General features: G+C 36.9%; 1 long non-coding RNA gene across 1 annotated transcript in view; it reads left to right on the forward strand.

The window, feature by feature from the left end:
* Positions 1–18897, forward strand: part of LOC144617414 (uncharacterized) — a 30171-nt gene extending 11274 nt beyond the window's left edge. Inside the window, exons 2-3 of the long non-coding RNA XR_013557908.1 lie at positions 6888–6995; positions 13235–18897. This is a non-coding gene — a long non-coding RNA (uncharacterized LOC144617414). The remainder of the gene's footprint in view (positions 1–6887; positions 6996–13234) is intronic.
* The last annotated feature ends 750 nt before the right edge of the window (positions 18898–19647 follow it).

Genomic DNA, 19647 nt, shown 5'->3' on the forward strand with positions numbered 1-19647 from the left:
CAGGGGAGGGGCAGAGAGAGGGGGACAGGGGACCCAAACAAGCCCCCGGTATGGGTTTTGAACTCCCAAACCACGAGATCATGACATAAGCTGAAGTCAGATGCTCAACCAACTAAGCCACCCAGGTGCCCCTAGTCCATTTACATTAAGACAACTGATAAGAAAGTAGGTACTTACTATTGCTATTGTGTTCATTGTTTTCTATTTTGAAGTTCCTTTATTCCTTTCTTCCTGTCTTACTGACTTCCTTTGTGATTTGATAATTTTTTGTAGCAGTAGGATTTGATTTCTTATTCTATGTCTTCTGTGTATCTACCAAATAGTTTTCTTTGTGGTAACTATGAGTCATACGCCCAACACCTTATAGGTATTTCAAGCTGATTACAATATAAATTCATTGCCTACAATACTCAATATTTTTACATCTCCTCCCTCATTTTATGTTACTGATGTCACAATTTACATATTTAACTTGTGTACTGACAGATTTTTATAGCTATAATTATTTTTAATATTTTTTTGGCATTGGTACTAGCGTTAAAAGTTAATTCACACACCATCATTATGGTATTACACTATTCTGAATTTAATTATATATTGGCCTTTACAATATGTTTAATGTCCATATGTCACCATGTTGCTAGTTAGCACCCTCTCTTTTCCTTTTATTTATTTATTTATTTATTTATTTATTTATCTTACATGTATTTATTTTGAGAGAGAGCATGAGCACGTGTGGGGCAGAGTTAGAGGGAGAGAGAGAATCCCAACCTGGCTGCACACTGTCAGCACAGAGTCCAATCTGGGATCGACCCCATGACCAAGAGATCATGACCTGAGACAAATGCAAGGGTCGTACACCTAACCGACTGAGCCACCCAAGTGCCATAGCGTCCTGTTATTTCAATTTGAAGAACTCCCTTTAGAATTTCCTGTAAGCAGGTTTAGTACTGATGAAGTTTGTCAGTTTCTGGTTTTTTCTAGGAAAGTCTTTACCTCACCTTTATTTCAGTTTTCCAAGTGAAGGATTTCCGTGGCTGGATTTTTCTTTCAGCACTTTGAAGGTATCATCCCACTCTCTGGGTCTGCAAGGTCTGTGCTGAGAAATCTGGGCATCCTTTATATACGACCACTCACTTTTCCTCTGCTGCTTTCAAAAGTTTCTCTTTTCTATTTGATTGTAATGTGTCTTAGTGCAGATTTCTTTACAGTCAGTCAAGTTCTGTGGTCTTCATGGATCTGGATGTTCATTCCCCACAGATTTAGGAGATTGCCTCTCATTAGTACTTTGCATAAGCTTTCTGCTCCTTTCTTTTATGCTTATCTGGGGCTCCAGTAATGCCTATATTGCTTGGTTTGTTGGTGTTTCATAACATCCCGAGACTTTCTTCCCTCACTTCCGTTCTTTCTGTTGGTTTGCTTTTTATCTCTGACTGGATGATTTCAAATTATGTCTTTGTGTTCACTAATTATTTCTTCTGCTTGATGACTCTGCTGTTGGAACTCTTGATTGAATTTTTCAGTGTAGTCTTTGCATAAAATTTGCCGTTGTGTCCTTTACATGATTTCTACCTCTTTTTTTGAACACTCCCTTTGCTCATAGATTGTTTTCTAGATTCTATTTAGGGGTCAAACTGTGTTCTCCTGTAGCTCACTGAGCTTCCTTAAGTAAACTATTTTTGAATTCTTTGTCAGGCATGCAGAGCTCCATTGCTTTGAGATCAGCCACTGGGGCTTGATATTGTTCTTTTAGTGATGTCATGTTTCCTTGAATGTTTTGAAAGGTTTGCATTGCTCGTGTCTTCACACTTGAAGGAGCTGTCACCACCCCCCACCCCTCCCACCCACCCCCCCACCCCCCACCCCCGCCATCTTTACTGCCTGGTTTCTTCAGAAAAAGATATTCACCTGTCAGCCCAGCTGGAGATTCTGGGAGGTCTCTCAGACCTTTCCTAAGGAGGTACCTTCTCCATTCCCGAGGTTCCTTTTGAGGTGGAAGTCTTAGGATTCTGTGTCTTCTCTCCATCCCACAAAAGCAGACAGAATTCTGAAACCCTCCTTTTTATTTACACAAGGGAAATTCCCTGAAGTGCTCAGGGTTGTGGGCCTTCTCCCAAATCACCAGACTGCTGATATCCATGCACACTATCTAGGGAGGTTCCCATCATCTGTGGGAAAGTGTGGGGCTGGCCACAGAGAGGGTGATAGGATTCTGCAATACCAAGACAAGGTGACAGCACTTAATAGTCAGGGGCAAAGTACATAATCATAAACAGTAGTGAGGCCAGAATGACAATCAAGAGGCTCTGACCTGAAAGATCTGTGGCAAAAGCCAGATAAATCTTAACGTTCTTAAGGGTAAGAGAGAAGGGCAGCCAAAGACGGTATGGTTTGCCTTATATGGCCAGATCAAGGATAAATGGGTGTCTTACATCAGTTTTGCTTCCCGCAACAAAAATACCAAAGAGTGGTGTAATAACAAACACTTTATCTCACAGTTCTAGAAGCTGGAAGTCTAAGATCAAAGTACTAACAGACATGATGTCCAATGAAAGCCCACTTCCTGGCTTGTAGACAGCTGTCTTCTCACTGTATTCTCACATGGAGTGGCAGAGGGAGAGAGAAAGAGAAAAAGCAGGCTCTCTTGGGTCTCTTCTTATAAAGGTACTAATCTGAGAGCTCTATCCTCATGACAAAGTTACTTCCCAAAGCCTCCTTCTCCAAATGACATCCCATTGGAGATTGGGCTTTGACACAGGAGTTTTGGAGGACACATTCAGTCCATAGCATTGAGTAAAGACCCAGATTATTTGCCATAATGGAAAATCATTGTCCTTCACCAGGTTTTTATATTCAAACCAATTCTCATACTCAAAGCCACACAATTTTGGGCTCACATTCCAAGATTACAAAACATAGGAAAAAACAAGCCACCATAAATTCAGAAAATATTCTCTTTATTGGCTGCCCTCTGTTATTCCTAGAGAGAAGAATAAGATTCAGAACTTGAGATAGTAGAATCATGAAACACCAGGCATAAAATAAATGTGGTGAGGATGTTTAAAGAAATAAAAGGAGAATTAAAACACAAACAAGAAATATATGCTTCCCCCACACCCCACTCCTCCAAAAATAACTAGGCAGATTAGGAGAATACAAAAGAGTTCAATTTACTCATTGATTCACTGCTTATTAAAACTGGAAAACTATAGCAAAAAACAAACATACAGGATACGAGAAAGGGAGAATTTCAGAAAGTCCTAAAGGACAGTTTCCAATATAAGACAGTTTCGTTGTGTTAAAAATCTGTTCTTTAGCTTAGTCACTTTATGTATTACCTTAGCTAGATCTTCCAGATAACTCACTGCAGCATCTACATCTGCATTTGTTGCCTCACTATGCACTTTTGTTATGGAGAGAGTTGCTTTTCTTAAACCTCTTGAACCACCCTCTCTGCCAGCTTTCAACTTTTCTTCTGCAGCTTCCTGAAATCCCTCAGCCTCCATAGAATCAAGGAGAGTTAGGGCCTTGCTCTGCATTAGGCTTTGGCTTCAGGAAATGCTGTAGCTCTTTGGTCTTCTTTCTAGATCACTGAAACTTTCTCCTTATCAGCAATAATTTCACTTCCTTATCATTAGTGTGTTCACGAGAGTAACACTTTTGTTTCCTTCAGGAATTATTCCTTCACACTCACAACTTGGCTAACTGCTGGCACAAGAGGCCTAGCTTTTGACCTGTCTCAGCTTTCAACATGCCTTCCTCGCTAAACTTACGAATCATTTCTAAGTTTTGATTTCAAGTGAGAAATATGCAACTCCTCCTTTCACTTGAACACTTAGAGGTCACTGGGAGGTTATTAATCGGCCTAATATCAATATTGTTGTGTCTCAGGGAAGAGGGAGGCCTGATGGGAGGAACACAGAGATGGGGGTAGAGCCAACACAAACACACACACGTATCACTTACATCCACCATCTCATATGGACATGGTTAGTGACACCACAAAACAATTACATAATAACATCAGAGATCACTGATCACAGATCACCACAACAAATATAATGTAATGACAAAGCTTCAAATATTTCAAGAATTACCAAAATGTGACACAGAGATGCAAAGTGAGCAAATGCTGTTGGAAAAATGGTGCTGATAGATGTACTCAATGCACGTTTGGCATACCTTCAACTTGTAAAAACCATGATACCTTCAAGGTACAATAAAGTAAAACAATGGTACAATGAAACAAGATATGGCTCTATACCTAGTAACAGCTTCAAAATACATGAGGCAAAATTGGCAAAATTAAATCAAAAACATTAACAGAAATGAAGAATGTCTTTGATGACCTTATTAATAGTCTGGATATGGCTGAGGAAGGAATCTCTAAGCTAGAGAATATATCAATAGAAACCTCCAAAACTGAAAAAAAGAATAAACAATTAAAAAAAAAAAAACACAACAGGTATCCAAGGACTGTGGGACAACTACCAAAATGTGTAAAACATGTGTAATAGAAAAATCAAAAGAAAGAAGAATGAGAGAAAAAAAATAGAGGAAATTTTTGAAACAATGACTTAGAGTTTCTCCAAGTTACTATAAGATACTAAATAAAGTTCCAGGAAGCTGGGAAAATACAAAACAAGAAAAAATCTGAGGGAAATAAACTTGACCTGGCATATCATATTCAAACTATAGAAAATCAAAGATAAAAAAAATCTGAGAAAACTCCAGAGAAATAAAACACCTCATAGAAAAATAAAGATGAGAATTATATCCAACTTCTCCTAAGAAACCATGCAAAGAGAGAATGAAATAAAATATTAAAAATGTTAATAAAAAAACCCACTACCCTAGAATTCTGTATCCTACAAAGTTACCCTTCAAAAGTGAAAGGGAAATAAAAGACTTTCTCAAACAAACAAAAATTGGGGGAAGTTGCTTCCAGTAGACCTGCCTTGTAAGAAATGTTAAGAGTCCTTCAAGGAGAAGGAAATAATATAAGTCAGAAATTCAGAACTACATTAATGAAGAAAGACAATTGGAGAATGAATAAGAGAATGTAAAATAAAAGCTTTCTCTTTCTTTTTCTTAATTGATCCAACAGACATTTTATTCAAAATAATAAGAGCAATAATATATTCTTTGAATATATATTTATGTTGTATATAGTATATAGATATTTAATATGTAACTATATAAATATATTTATATATGTTTAATTGGATAGAGTATATTTATATAGAAGTGAAATGAGTGACAGTAATTCACAAGGAATGGCCAAAATCTACACCACTAATAATACCAAATGCTGGCAAGTATAGGAAGCAACATAGACTCACTGATTGCTGGTGGGAATGCAAAATGCTACAGCAACTTTGGAATACAGTTTGACAAGTTCTTAAAAAACTGAACATACTCTTACAAAACGATCCAGCAAAAGCACTCGTTGGTATTTACCCAGTTAGGTTGAAAATTACGTCTCCACAAAGTCCCCCACACAGATGTTAATAACAACTTTATTCTTAGTTGCCAACACTTGGAAGCAACCAAGATGCTCTTCAGTAGGTAAATGACTTTAATAAATTAGGATTATGCAGATGACAGAATATTGTTCAGTGCTAAAAAGAATGACCTATAGAGCCATGAAAAGACAAAGAGGAAACTGAAATACCTATTACTAAGTGAAAAAAAGCCTATGAAAAGGCTACATACCATATAATTCCAACTATAAAATATTCATTAAAAGGCAGAAACTGTGGAGGCTCTAAAAAGATGAGCAGTTGCCATGGTTTAGAGGGGAGGGAGGATAAATACACAGAACACAGAGGACTTTTAGAGCTGTTAAACTACTCTGTATGGTACTATAGTAATGGATACAGGCCATTGTACTTTTGTTCAAACTTATAGAATGCCCAAGACCGAGAAATGAACCCTATGTAAACTATGGCCTTGGGGTGATGATTATGTGTCAGGGTAGGTTCATCACTTGTAACAAATGTAACACTCTGGAGGGGATGTTGATAATGAAATAGAAGCTGTGCCTGGGTGGGGTTAGGAGGTGAGGTATATGGGAAATCTCTGCCCCTTCCTCTCAATTTTGCTGTAAAATAAAACTGCACTGAAAAAAATTAAGTCTTAAAACACACAAAACAAAACAAAACAAAACCAAACAAAACCTTTTTATACTACATGGATGTTTAATTTTATCAAATACATATTGCAATCTTACAGTTTTTCTCCTTCAAATATGTAATGGAGTCAATTACATGAATAGGTTAATCACTCTTTTCAATTACATCTTTTTGCTGCCATCTGTTTCCTGCCACATCTAAATAATTCTCTAGTGCTTTCATGAGTCAAATCTGCTATTCACTGTGTTTTGAATTCTTCCCAAATGTTCCTCCCTCCCTCCCAATTTCTTTCATCTTTTCCTGGCCTTAGGTTCCCATCTTTCTATCTCTTAAGAGCTGGTTTTCTTCAGTGTGGAGTTATGTTTACAGAGTGTATTTGTAAGTCCTGAAGGGTTAATGAGGTAATTGGTGAAACATCAGCTATGTTCTGGTCTCAAGGATGTCGAATGAGATAGCACTATGAGGACAGAGCCCCATGATCCCCTAAAGGATACTTTAGATACAACACTTGCTGTACCTCCCTGACATTCCTTGAAACCATAAGCACTCCCTTCATGCCTTCATGTAGCCACCAGATGTATGTCTGGCTAATGTCTAAAGACCCTTTGTGCTCTCCTTCCTTGCTTTGATGTTCTTTGATACTTCTATCTAAATAAAAACTGTGTGCAGTCTGCTGCGGCTGCTGCTGTTCTTGCTGGCAGAGAGAGCACTGCACATACGCTCAGCCTAAGTATCTGAGAATTTTTTCTTCAGAGTGCAGCAACAAGTGGCGCCTGAAAGGGACCAAGAGAATCTACTGGCTCCAGGCTGTGTACCTCACCTCTCAAGCCCAAAAACAGAAAAGGACATCTGTGCATTCAGGTAGGAACTACTGGCACTTAATGTCCACAAGGAGACTAGAAAAACATCCCTAATCTTTTCTGTTCCAATCAGGCGTGCAGAATCCTTTGTCTTCAGGTTTCTTTTGCTCTCACTGTTCCTCCTTCCTAATAGACTCCGGTTACTCTAGCTGTATGTGTGGCTTCTCCCTCATTCACTTCCTGAGTTAATGACTATGACGATTAGGACCAACTGTCTCTGGTCAGTCTACCTCGGGAAGGAGACTTAAGGAACATTCCAAAGCAGCTGTCGAAATTCCTTTTGTTTCAGGGAAATTCAGTCTTCTCTGACCGACAAGGACTGCCCATTTCCACTTGTTGGTGGGAAAAAAAAAAATCTGCTGTCTCTTCATCTGTCCAAACTGACAGGCTTTAAAACTGGGAGACCTCTTTCTCTGTCCTCTGGGCTTTTATCCACCAGCAGCCTTCCTGGCTGTACCTCACCTCTTCTGCTTTCCCTTCCCCCTCCTCCCATTTCTGTACCACTTTCGGTGCAGCCAGTGTTTTCCATGTCCCTGGCTCAGCTCCTCCTCCTCCCCTCACTGTCAAGGAGCAAAGAGCACCCCCTTAGACTTACATTGCCCACTTCAGATTTCCTCACTGATACCCTAGGTAGAAATTGACAATGGTGAACAAATTTCTTAACTTTTAAATGGACCCAGGCAAAATATATTTGGTATTTAAAATAATTTTAAGTTTATTGGTTTAATCAAGATAAACGTGTCTTTAAAATTATCAACATCAAATATAAAACTTTTCTACCTAAGTTTACTAAAGGTCAAATAAGCTCATGTTATGTCTGTTGCAATTTGTTAACAAAAAGACAACTTAAAATAATGGCTACTTCTGTCTCAAAAGTTTTCATGGGTAATTGTTAAGATAGCTTTCAAGTTTTGGTAACCTAAAACTTTAAAGTTTTGTCTGGATAATAAATTAAAATTAAATTCATTGGACATTTAGGCCATTTCCAAATCAAATGGAATGCTAAAGAATTGCTTACTAAAAGCAGGCTTGTGCTTTTGGCTTCTTATTACAAAAAAACTAAGGATATTTAAATATGTCAAAAAAAACATACTTTATGCTTAATTAATTCATAAATTTGCCACCTTAAAATTTCTGATATAACAGGGGTGCCTGGGTGGCTCAGTCGTTTAAGCATCCTATTTTGGCTCAGGTCATAATCACATGGCTCATGGGTTTGAGCCCCCTTTGGGCTCTGTGCTGACAGCTCAAAGCCTGGAGCCTGCTTTGGATTCTGTGTCTCCCTCTCTCTCTGCCCCTCTCCTGCTCACACTCTCTCTCTCTCCAAAAATAAATAAACATTAAAAAATTCTGATATAGCAGACAGTTCACAGTTAATTACTACTTAATTTTCACTGGAGACTAAAGTTTTTAAGAGTTAAAATTCTAACTATAATTAAAACTGATGAAAATAAAAAAAGTAACTCTGTATGTACAAAAGTAGGAGATATATTAAAAAAAGATATAAAGAATGGGAATACATTTTTGTTAAAGGTAAAAAAATAATAATAATTTTGTCCTAAATGAGACTGGTTGTTTGGAAAAAAATGGCTTAGGACAAAATCTAAATGCAAAGGAAAGTTATAAAAGGTTCACAAAGGGAAATCTTTGAAAAAAAATTTTATGTGTGGTTAGGACAGAGTAAGGTTAAAATAAACAGATTGTTAAAATACACCGATAAAAGATTAAAATTCTACTTTTCTCTCTATTCAAAAAACAGTTTTCTTGGATTATGGACCTGCTCTTGAGGGGAAAAAAAAAATTGTAAACATAGGTCTTTTGTCTTTTCTGTCTGCCAAAAAAAAACAAAGAAAGAAGAAGCCAAAGCTTTTTGTTTTGTCTTTATCAATCAGGTCTTTGATTACTTAGTCAAAACTTCTCAATGTTAAAAAAGCCAGGTTTTGCTAATAACTATATAAACCTACATATTTGCCTTTAAAATCTCTTATTGCCACCTTGATTAAATAAATAATTATAATTTATAATAATTTAAGGGGCGCCTGGGTGGCTCAGTTGGTTGAACATCTGACTTCGGCTCAGGTCATAATCTCACAGCTCGTGATTTCAAGCCCCACGTCAGGCTCTGTGCTGACAGCTCGGAGCCTGGAGCCTGCTTCCGATTCTGTGTCTCCCTCTCTCTCTGCCCCTAACCCACTCTCATTCTGTCTCCCTCTCTCTCAAAAATAAATAAACATTTTTTAAATATTAAAATTTATAATAATTTTAATATAATATATAATATATTTTAATATAATATAACTTGATTTAATTTTATATAATAATATTATATATATAATAAATAATATAATATAATTTAGGATATGCTTCATAACTGTCTATAATTTTAACAAACTCCCCAAAATTTAAATTGTAAATAAAATATTTTTTAACAATTGGGCCTTTTTATTTAATATGTTACTTAAAAAACCCTGTCAAACAAATAGTAATAAACCTTAGGTGGTATTACTTAGGTAAATACTATGACTGCTCAAACATATATATAAAATTGTAAAATGTTTAGATATTTTAATACAAAGTCATCACTTAATATTCTGATTATCAAAATGTTATATGTTACAAAAATAACTAAATTTCCTTGTCAATTACATCATAATAAACTCTCATATCACATTATTAACCATGTCCATTTTTAAATCTCTTGTCAGTTATAATTATTGTTCTGATACTCTTAAAAAATATGTTTCATCTTCAAAAAAATTTATAAAAAAACTTTTAAGACAAATACAGGTATTTGGCATTTTTAAAATCATAAAACAAATAAATAAAAATTTACAAAATGAAAAAACTACATTTAAACTAAACAAAAATAATAACATTAATAACATTTATAAATAAAATAAGATTATAATTTTTATAACTCTTGTTAAAAATATTGCTTGTTCTCTAATGTTTGCTCTTCCAAATTAAAAAAATTATCTTAAGATATCTATGATATTATAAAAGTATAATAAAATATTCATTTATATACAAATTAAAACATTTAACTTTTCTCTTTACTTAAACCTTCTAAAATTCAAAAACTCTCAATAAATGTTCTTTCTTTCATGACAAGTACAATTGTTTACATAAATCCAATAAGAATCTGTTTTCCTTATAATAAAATACCATTAAAAATACTCATTATTTTACCAAGGCTTTAACTAAAATGTCATATTTAAAAATGATATACATAAACTCAAATATAACCAAACAATTTAAAAAAACTGAAGTTAACTTTATAAAACATAAAGCCAATAAAGCCCCTTAAAAACCTTAGCTTAATACCTTACTTAAAAATTCGCAACAACCTTCCCAGGTAACTAAACAATGTCACTTCTAATTCCTTTTATCACCAAAATACACACTCTCTATCCAAACAATTTTCTATTCCTCTCAGACAAAAAATGTCATTCGTTCCTGCCCAAAATATCAACAATTCTCTCCTATTTGCCCCATGGAGTAAGTCCTCAGGGCCTGACAGCCAATCAATTTTGGCAAGTGAATTTTACACACATATCATCTTTTGGTAAAACTCAGTGGGTACATGTGTCTTATAGACACTTTTTCAAAATATATATGGGCTTCTGCCCAAAGAGAAAAACACACCTCACATGTTATTTCTCGTTTATTAAAATGTTTTGCAATGATGGATATACCTAAAAAGATCAAAACTAATAATACCCCAGCTTACACCTCACAACAATTACAACTCTTCTTACAATAAAATAAATACCATTCCACTAAAATTCCTTATAACCCACAAAATCAAGCCATCCTAAAACTTGCAAATGGCCTCCTAAAATTATTTTTATTAAAACAAAAAGGGGAAAATACCACCCCTAGGGCCAAATTAATGAAAGCCCTATTCCCATTAAATCATTTACAATTAGGCAGAAATTTTCTCTCTGCAATGCTCATTTTCAAATGGAACAGGAACTCCCAAAACCCAAAGTATGGTATAGATGGGCCAATCTGGAAAGGTCCGATACAATTGTTAACCTGGGAGAGAGGTTGTGCTGCTGTGCTTTCTCCTCAGGGCCCTTTCTGGGTACCTACTCGGTTAATAAAACCACGAGGGACTCAGGAATCCAATACTAAACTTCAAACTGATGACAATGACCCCTCCCAGCGGGATGTCAAATCCAAAGAAGAGGAAAATTGATCATTCAGCCAACTGAGACATCTCCTGAGGTATGTTAAAAAATTAACCTCACAGCCTAAAGAGGTTCTAATCAACACAGGCACGCCTGTGATCCCTGAAAATACGTTCCCATCCGTCATCTCTTGCCTAATTGCCAACTCAGCTAAAGTAATACTCCTGCTAATGTGTCTGAATTCTTTACCTGTTGCTTCCACTCACCCACACTCTACTTTTACCTGCTGGGCTCATCTTCTTAGCCCTCCTATGTTTGATTTAATCTCTTGGGAAGATCCTGAAATTCCTATCTCATCTAATGAGTCCTCTATTACCATAGGATACTGGGTTCCCATTAACGCTGATGATTCATCTAACTCTCCAGCCCATAGGCTCCCAATAGATTGGGATTTTTCTCACTTGGGCATCCCTTTATGTTTATTTTATAATCCTAATACTCAAAATACTAACCAAAGTCGCTGTGTCCCTCTTCACAAACGATGGTATACGAACAGCATACTTAAAACACCAGAAGATGAATCTCAGGTAAGTACTATCAAATATCAACATTTTGTTCTCACGATAGGAATAGGAGGAAACCTAACTGAGGGAAAACAACAACCAAAACCTCTAATGCCAGTATGTACAAGACCCTGGCTAGAGATGGGGTCCTATGATGGCTTCTCATGGGACCTCTGCCGTTCTCGTAATTTTACCCAAATATCCCTATTGAACAATACAATCCTTAAAGACTGGGGACCCCATGAACTGATGGTGATAACAAGTAATAAAACTTGGGAAGGACATATCTGAAATTGGTCACTTCCTTTCCATTATGATACCTCTAAACCCATATGGAATCCTGGATTTGTGAGTCTGATACTTAGATACTCCACTAATGCCTATACCTCTATTAAAACTTTTTCTTGGAGGGTTGGCCTACCATTTATTCAAAGAAAATTTAGACATGGTCCTGTGACACTTATACACAGCAAATTTAACTGGTCCTATACCGGTAAAATCAATACTACTCTTATATGTACCATAAGGCCATATGTTTTCTTACTTGCATCTATAGGTCTAAATCTTAGTGAGACACACACTATTTTCATAGGAAACAAAACATGGGCAACCTCCTGTTGCTCTACTACAAACATATCACATTTACATACAACTTTTGTCTATACAGCCAAATGAAAGGCACAGCTCAGGTTGCCAGTCTAATTAAATCAGCCCTGGCAAGGGGGTCCCCATTGCAACAGCTTGTCCTTGCATTAAAAGAAAGAATGAGAAGCCAAAAGGCTTCTAGGCATTTTCTTGGCAGCTATTTTACCCATTACAGCACTTGTAGCAACAGCAGCTACAGTAGCCACCTTCTTACAGACCACACACCAAATAAATCAATATATGCAAAATACTACTTTAGATTTAGAAAAACAAGTAAGAACTGATCAGCAAATCCTTGCCCAACCTCAGGCATTAGCAGCCTAGGTGTCCAGCTAGGAGAACATCAACAGGCATTATGAACCCAATCACAACTTGTATGTGACTCAGGTTTCACAACCTACTGTATCACTCCCACTTACTACAATGAGTCCTGGAATCAAATACATAGACCTCTTGATCAGGCATTCGACTCACCCTTGAACATCTCCATTAAAAACTTAAAAATCAGATTGCAAAACAGTTACAAGAGCTTCAATGAAAAAAGCCAATATGCCACAATTAACAGTCTCAATAATATTTCTCTTTTTAAAAAATTTTTTTAATGTTCAGTTATTTTTGGCAGAGAGAGAGAGAGACAGAGCATGAGTGGGGGAGGGGCAGAGAGAGAGGGAGACACAGAATCCGAAGCAGGCTCCAGGCTCTGAACTGTCAGCACAGAGCCCAACGCGGGGCTCAAACTCACAGACCACGAGATCATGACCTAAGCCGAAGTCACTCAGGCACCCCTCTCAATGATATTTCTAACTGGATCAACCCAAAAAACTGGTTCTCCTCGTTCAATCTACACTCCTGGTTTAACACTATTATAATATTGCTAATCATCTTGTTTCTCGTTGCAGTTATCAACATGATGGTGTCTCTTTGCTCCCGTAACAAGTCATCCAAGGTATTCTTCACCAATACCCAGATGCTCACCACTTCTGTGACAACGCCTTTTCCTGCTAATAAAAAGATAAAAGGGGGTAGATGGTGAGTTATTTTTAGAGAGTGTATTTGTAAGTCCTGAAGGGTGAATGAGGTAATTGCTGAAACATCAGCTATGTTCTGGTCTCAAGGCTGTCGAATGAGATAGCACTATGAGGACAGAGCCCCATGATCCCCTAAAGGATACTTTAGATACAACACCTGCTGTACCTCCCTGACATTCCTTGAAACCACAAGCACTCCCTTCATGCCTTCGTGTAGCCACCAGATGTATGTCTGGCTAATGTCTAAAGACCCTTTGTGCTCTCTTTCCTTGCTTTGATATTCTTTGATACTTCTATCTAAATAAAAACTATGTGCAGTCTGCTGCTGCTGTTCTCGCTGGCAGAGACAACCTTGTATGTCTTCTCAGTCTAAGTGTCTGAGAACTTTTTCTTCAGTGCGTGGCTACCTTCACCCTTAACTAGACATATATGGAAATATGGAAGCCAGTGTTGCTCAGAATGTTTTGGAACTTCTTTGGGAAGATTGCAAGGAAAGACAGGGTGGATTCAAAAGTTTGCTTCCATCTGCTTAAGCCTGCTCTGATTTTAGCTACTTCCCTCATTTGTTCTACCTGTTCACACTTTGGGATAAGATTCCATTTCTTCTGATGTGAGCTTGAAATCATTGACTTCAAATAGATAATGATTACTATATTCTTATGTTCTCTGATGCTCATTTTCTGAAACAGAATTTCCCCATATACTTTTTGCCTCTATTTTAAAATTTTAAAACCCCAAATAGAAAGTTAGGGTTTCCTTCTTAGCCTGTGAGCTAGAAATATTAGAAATATCAAAGGAGCAACAATAATCACACATTAATAAACATAGGGATCAAAAAATAAGAATTCAAGGAGACAATAAAGGTACAGAACAAAACACTGGAGGATTTGTCCTGTCACACAAGTTTAGTTTCACTCCATTCCAGGGCCCCCTGTGTTACCCTGGACTCAGCTGGACAACCAATCAGTGCACTATTGACATAGGGTAGATCAGAAGGTTTGCTGGATAATAAACAAATTTATCACTGCCACAAGGCAAAGCATTTTATGAGTGGATAAAGAGCGTCCTTATCACTTCTGAAAATATCTTTACTTTTTGCTAAAAATGTCACAGCATCAGACTTACCAGATACCACGGTATTGACAGAGATCAGTACCCTCAAAGCTGATATCCTCCCCAGAGTATGCATTTGGAGTGGTCAGCCACGGAGGAGCCACTGACAGGAAATATTGCTGAGTTTTGTTGAGTGATAAAGAAAAAAAACCAACGCCTACAATTCATTGGTTCTTGCAGAGTACTGAAGTGACAACATAAATTTTGTAGCAACTCATTTAGAAAGTAGTATTTTGGGACGCATAAATTACACCTGGTAAAATGCACAAATCTTTAGTGGACAGCTTGATGAATTTTTACATGTGTATACACTCAGATAATCGCCTACAAAACCAAGGTAAGACCATTTCACTATTAAGAAGTTTCCTTCCTGTTCCTTCTCTGTCAATATCCCTTCCCCAGAGAGAAACACAATTCTGACTTCTATCACCACTTTGCCAGTTTTTGAACTCCATATAAATGAAATTCTACCATGTGAGGAATTCAACTCTACCTGCCATACATAAGCTTCTCAATACGGTTCTCACTGTCACCCTGAACCTGATTCATCCCCGGGTGGCCAAGTATGGCAGCCATCCTTCATTTCAAATTGTCACAGACAGTCTGCCTTTCCTCTCATCTATCTGAATGTCATTGTGTTGTGTCCCACCATCAAAAAAAAACTTTCAATCTTATAAAACATTGGCACTTTGGGCAAGATTGCATGGCCACAACTGCTTACTCTTACATAGCTTCTTGGGGGTCTGCTCTTGCCTTACTAATTTATTCCAAACCACCAGGAGAACAGCTTGGGAAGGAAGTGTTGCCTGTTGGTAAGCTTGTGCTTTAACTTGCAGCTTGTTGCTGTGTCTGCTGGTGGTTTCCATGTGACTCCTTACCCAAATCTTCTTGGTGTTGGAAGATTAAGAAATAAAGAACGTTATTTCATAATAATAAAAGAGTAAGTTCATAAAGAAGACATAACATTCCTAAAAGTTTTTGCCCTTTATAACTGACCTTCAAAACTATACCTCCTCAACAATAGAAGTTGACAGAAAATCAACAAGTACATAGAAGATTTAAACACTATCAATCAACTCGAACTCATTAACGTTTGTTGAGCACTCCAAAAACAACAGAATATGCACTATTTTCAAGTATGTATGAAATATTTATGAAGTTAGTCCTCTACTAGAGTCACATATCATGTCTCAATACATTTAAAATATCTCAACTCATACACCATATGTTCTCTGACCACAGAGAGGTGAAATTAGAAATCAATTATGGAAATATATCTGGAAAATCCTCAAATATTTGGAAACTGAATAACACTTTTCTAAATAATCCACAGGTCAAGAAGCAATCTAAAAAAGTTTATTAAGTATTTTGAACTAAATGGAAATGAAAAGCTTCACAAAAGAAAATTCTAAGCACATACAACCCCCTTAAACCAAGCATTTCAAAAAATATTCCCAATTATACACAAGTTTTTCTAAAATGATGAAAACAGAGGGATTACATCCTATCTTAGTCAGCTCAGGATACAATTACAAAATACCATAGATTGGATGGCTTAAGCAAGAGACATTTATTTCTCACAGTTGTAGAGGCTGGGAGGTCCAACATCAAGATGTTGGCCAATTTGGTTCTTGGTAAGATTGCCTCTTCCTGACTTGTAGACAGCTACCTTTTCACTGTGTCCTTAGTGATAGAGAGAGAGTTCTCTCTCTTCCTTTTTTTTTTTTTAATAAGAACACTATTCACATCATGGAACCCTCAGAATCTCATCTAAACTTAATTACCACTCAAAACCCTGACCTCCTGATGCATCACATTGGGAGTTGAACTGAATTTCGAAAGGACACAAACATCAGTCCATAACCCTGTGCCAACTCATTTAATACCACTAGCATGACCCTGATACCACATAAAGCAAGGGAAAATATTACTAGAGAACTACAGATCAGTATCTCTCACGAACATAGATGCAAAAATTCTAAGGAAAATTGTAGTAAATAGAATCTAACAATATATATTAAGGATGATACATTATGTCCAAGTGGGTTTTAACCAAGAATTCCAGCTGAATTTAATATTCAGAAAAAAATATTACCATGTCAAAAGCTAAAAAAGAAGAAAATTCTGATCATCTCAATTGGCACAAAAAATATTTTTACAAAATCAAACATCTATTCCTATTTAAAACTCTGAGACCCTGATGAACATGAATACAAAAATTCTCAACAAAATACTAGCCAACTGGATCCAAGAATACATTAAAATAATTATTCACCACGATCAAGTGGGATTTATACCCGGGATGCAGGGCTGGTTCATTATCCACAAATCAATGTGATACATCATGTTAATAAAAGAAAGAACCATATGATCCTCTCAATAGATGCAGAGAAAGCATTTGACAAAATACAGCATCCTTTCTTGAAAAAACCCTCAAAAAAGTAGAGTTATAAGGATTATACCTCAAGATCATAAAAGCCATATACGAAAGACCCACCACTAATACCTCACTCTCAATGGGGAGAAAATGAAAGCTTACCCCCTAAGGCCAGGAACACAACAAGATGTCCACTCTCACCACTGTGATTCAACATAGTGTTGGAAGTCTTAGCCTCAGCAATTAGACAATGGAAAGAAATAAAAGGCATCCAAATTGGCAAGGAGGAAGTCAAATTCACTCTTTGCAGATGATATGATACTCTAGGTATAAAGCCCAAAAGATTTCACCAAAAAACTGCCAGAATTGATCCATGAATTCAGCAAAGCCTCAGGATATAAAATTAATGCACAGATCAGTTGCATTTCTGTACACTAATAATAAAGCAGCAGAAAGAGAAATCAAGGAATCGATTCCATTTACAATTGCACCAAAACCCATAAAATACCTAGGAATGAACCTAACCAAGGAGGCAAAATATCTACACACTGAAAACTATAGAAAATTTATGATGGAAATTGAATGACACAAAGAAATGGAAAAACATTCCATGCTCATGGTTAGGAAGAACAAATATTGTTAAAATGTTGATACTACCCAAAGCAATCTACATATTCAATGCAATCCCTATCAAAATAACACTAGCATTTTTCACAGAGCTAGAACACATTTTTCACGTAGCTAGAACTTCTAATGCTAGAAGATGCATTACAATGCTGTAATCATCAAGACAGTATGGTACTGGCACAAAAACAGACACTTAGATCAATGGAACAGAATAGGAAACCCAGAAATGGACCCACAAACGTATGGCCAACTAATCTTTGGCAAAGCAGGAAAGAATATCCAATGGAATAAAGACAGTCTCTTCAGCAAATGGTGTTAGGAAAACTGGACAGCAACATGCAGAAGCATGAACCTGGATCACTTCCTTACACCATACACAAAAATAAACTCAAAATGGATGAAATACCTAAACATAAGACAGGAAGCTATCAAAATCCTAAAGGAGAAAGCAGGCAAAAAGCTCTTTGACCTCGGCCACAGCAACTTCTTACTCAACATGTCTCTGGAGGCAAGGGAAACAAAAGCAAAAATGAAGTATTGGGACCTCATCAAAATAAAAAAAGCTTCTGCATAGCAAAGGAAACAACCAGAAAAACTAAAGGCAACTGACAGAATGAGAAGACATTTGCAAATGACATATCAGATAAAGGCTGAGGATCCAAAATCTATAAAGAACTTATCAAACTCAACACCCAAAACCCAAATAATCCAGTGAAGAAATGTGTAAAAGACACGAATAGACATTTTCCCACAGAAGGCATCCAGATGGCTAACAGACACATAAAAAAATGCTCAACATCACTCATCATCATGGAAATACAAAGCAAAACCATAATGAGATACCACCTCACACCTGTCAGAACGGCTAAAATCAACAATGCAGGAAACAACAGATGATGGCAAATCAGATTCGGAGAACGAGGAACACTTTTGCACTGATGGTAGGATAGAAACTGGTGCAGCCACTTGGGAAAAGTGTGGAGATTCCTCAAAAAACTAAAAATAGAACTACCTACGACCCAGAAATTGCACTACTAGGTATTTATCCAAAGGATACAGGAGTGCTGTTTCAAAGGGGCACATGCACCCCAATGATTATAGCAGCGCTATTGACAATAGCCAAAGTGTGGAAAGAGCCCAAATGTCCATCGGTGGATGAATGGGTAAAGAAGATGTGGTATATATGTACAATGGAGTATTACTCGGCAATCAAAAAGAATGAAATCTTGCCATTTGCAACTGCGTGGATGGAACTAGAGGGTATTATGCTAAGTGAAATTAGTCAGTCAGAGAAAGACAAATATCATATGACTTCACTCATGTGGAATTTAAGGTACAAAACAGATGAACATAAGGGAAGGGAGGCAAAAATAATATTAAAACAGGAAGACGGACAAAACATAAGAGCCTCTTAAATACAGAGAACAAACTGAGGGTTGTTGGAGGGGTTTTGGGTTGGGGGGGTCGTGCGCTAAATGGACAAGGGGCATTAAGGAGGACACTTGTTGGGATGAGCACTGGGTGTTATATGTAGGTGATGAATCACTGGATTCTACTGAAATCATTATTGCACAATATGCTAACTAACTTGGATGTACATTTAAAAAAATAAAATAAAATAAAACTCTGAGAAAGTAGGAATAGAAGAAACATTCTTCTACCCAATAAAGAGCACCTATAAAACAAACAGAACCCAGCAGCCAACATTGTATTCATGGTGAAAGTCAGCTTGATTTCCCCTAAGACTAGAAGTAATACCAGGATGTCCACTTCCATTACTTCTAATGAGCCTTTCACTAAAGGGTTTAGCCAGTGCAATAAGTAAGCATGATCTAAGGTTATAATAAGAAATATATATTTGATTGCTTGCACAGAGCTCCTAAAATCCTTGTAATTTCCTGAGTGATAGAGATGAGAGGAGTGCCTTTTGTTATTCATAACAAGTCCCTTTCTTTAAAAATTTTTTTTTAAATTAATTTATTTATTTTTGAAGAGAGAGACAGAAAGAGCTAGCAGGGGAGGGGCAGAAAGAGAGTGAAAGAGAGAGAATCCTGAGCAGACTCTGCACTGTCAACATGGAGCCCGATTTGGGGCTTAAACTCACTAACCGTGAGCTGAAACCGAGAGTTGGATGCTTAGCTGACTGAGCCACCCAGATGCCTCCATA

This window comes from Panthera onca, chromosome C2 (genome assembly GCF_046562875.1).
Source record: "Panthera onca isolate mPanOnc1 chromosome C2, mPanOnc1 haplotype 2, whole genome shotgun sequence".
NCBI classification, from domain to species: domain Eukaryota; kingdom Metazoa; phylum Chordata; class Mammalia; order Carnivora; family Felidae; genus Panthera; species Panthera onca.